Source organism: Euprymna scolopes, chromosome 21, assembly GCF_053919585.1.
Source record: "Euprymna scolopes isolate OS-2025 chromosome 21, ASM5391958v1, whole genome shotgun sequence".
NCBI classification, from domain to species: domain Eukaryota; kingdom Metazoa; phylum Mollusca; class Cephalopoda; order Sepiida; family Sepiolidae; genus Euprymna; species Euprymna scolopes.
This window is the reverse complement of record NC_136502.1, coordinates 43033112-43036102: the sequence shown is the minus strand read 5'-3', so window position 1 is coordinate 43036102 and position 2991 is coordinate 43033112.

Below are 2991 nucleotides of genomic sequence, written 5' to 3'. Positions count from 1 at the left end.
TCTGGCTACATTATGTAGCTAGACTTTGTGGAAGCATCCTCTAGATTATGTAGCCAGACTTTGTGGGCACCATGTATATATATATATATATATATATATATATGTATATATATATATATATATATATATATATATATATATATATATACACGTGTGTGTGTGTCTGTGTGTGTGTATATATACAGGGTGACCACAAAGTCTGGCTACATAATCTACAGGATGCTTCCACAAAGTCTGGCTACATAATGAAGCCAGACTTCGTGGACACCCTGTATATATATATATATATATATATATATATATATATATATATATATATATATATATATATATATATCGATGGTAACATCAAATGGAAATATCTGATGAGTTGGTGGGAATTAGGAAATTTTTATGAACACATAAAATCATAAAATTGCCATCTCATTAACGAAACGGCTGTAATGAAGAAATCCAAGATTAAATAAACAAAAGTTACAAAAAAGAAAAAAATATTTCTTTGAATTTCAACAATTTTTGTAATATATATCTATATATATATATATATATATATATATATATATATATATATATATATATGTGTGTGTGTGTGTGTGTGTGTGTGTAATAAATGTATATATATATGTAATAAATGTATATATATATGTGTGTGTATACTTTTAATTTGTTTTACGTAAGCATGTATATATCGCTATACATTCATGAGCATGTTTAGATAATGGGCTCTACCTTTGTGTAAGGAGCATCGCCTGAAGAAGACTCTAGTTACTTGTAACTAATTGACCGAAACATGCGTAGCGTGTAGCGGCATACATATACTTATACAAAACAAATAAAAAGTGTTTTTTGCCCTACTTGTGTATTAAGCACTCTTGTATGAACCTCGCAAAAAATGCATTGGTTACTTCACCTTTGGAAAATATTTACCTGGAATAATTATATATGTATACATAATATATATATATATATATATGTGTGTGTGTGTGTGTATATGCATATATCTGTGTGCATATATGTATGTATGCATATATATATATATATATATATATATATATATATATATATATATGTCAGTTCATGTCATATACTACTGGTACCATGTAACCCAGTACTACATGCCTAATGGTCGGGTCACCGGCGACTAAACTGGTTCCCCCACCAGACTTGTTTGGTGAGGAGGGTGGCTAGTCTTTCTGAAGGATTAAAAACAAGACCTTTCAAAGGGTGAATGAACCCTTTTTCGGGGTCAACGGCCAACTAGCATCGTGTGTGTTTGTGTGTATGTATGTGTGTGTTGGGGTGGAGAGGGCTCCCATAAGCCACGGTGAAGGCAACCTTTTTAGGAGAAGCAAACCTCTGATTTAAAAAACCATAAGCGGGAGACCAGTACCCGCATAAAGCTGGTCTGCAGTTTAACTTATTACTGGCTATCTTGCTCTTGCTTGTTGTTGGATCTCAACATTTTGAACAGAGAGAGAGAGAGAGAGAGAGAGAGAGAGAGAGAGAGAGAGAGAGAGAGAGAGAGAGAGAGAGAGAGGGGCTTAGCTGTCGTTCAAAGCTGGGACTCTGTAACATCATCTGTGTATAGATACTCCCTCAGGCATTTGTCTATTAAAATGGTCCTGTGGCGATGGAAGTCATTTTTGGGCTCAGGGACTGTAAGTGTCTGAAGGAGTGGCAAACGTGTGACAAGACGTTGCAATCATCATATATATATATATATATATATATACACACACACACACACATACACACACACACACACACACACATATATATATATATATATATATATATATATATATATATATATATATAGTAAGTTATAAAATGTATATGGCGATTAAACTACATTGAATATTCCGCGTTTCATCCACTCTAGGATTCTTCAGGCTTATGCGCATAAACCTGAAGAATCCTAGATACATTTTATAACTTACTAGTTAGTTCTACCTACGTATTGAGCACTTTTGAAGTAAATACTTAAAGTTTACGCATAAATCTATATTTTCGTATATAAATTTATGTGAGTAAATTAAATAGTTATATATATATATATATATATATATATATATACATGCATCTATGCACATGCATACACAGCCACACACAACCATGTATTATATGTGTGTGCGCATCCTTAGCTCGAAATTCAATGATAAGAGATTCTTTGTTATCTCCCTTTGCTTCTTTCTCTTCTTAGCACAAATTTGTCCAATCATTAATCTTGTCTTTTCTTAACATTCAACTCCAATTTATTTAATGAATTCACTCGCCTTGCTTACATGGGAAAGTTACACTGATAATAATTTAATCATTAAACCAGAATGTGTTACTTTGTCAATCTTCAAAACTACAAACCATTTACGGTGCTATCTTTATCTAAAATTCAATGTCTGTACGTTTGTGTGATGGTTGTGTGTTCCATATAGGTCGAGTGCTTAAAGAATGTTATATAGAACCTAAAAATGTATTTACTAGGCTCTTTACAAAAGTAGAGTCTCCTATTTTTTAAACTAAAATGTTGAAGATCGACGAAGACGGGCGTGGAACAATTAAAACGTGATACCTTTTGTGGTTTATAATTTATTTTTCTACATAGTCACCACTATTATCAATGCACTTTTGCCAGGATTTTAATGACACATTTCTGCTTCTGACGCATGTCCATGACAGGGGTTTTTTTTATCTTAGAGTTTCACACCGTTAATATCTGCAATAGAGAGATGAAACTTTCAGGTCATGAATGCGTAAGTTTAGTCATCATAACAATGCAATTTGCAATCTTCTCTAATCAATTTGAGCGAAATAAAATAAATAGGAAAGAATCACTTCTGGAACGTCATAAAATTTCCCAGAAAAGACAATAATAATCTCCAAGTGTAGCGGCATTACTCCCTTAAAACTTAAAATATATCGTATTTTTAGAAAATTTAGATAATATGCATAAACTTTTCAGAGGAAAACAATGGAAGTGGTTACGAGTCTCCA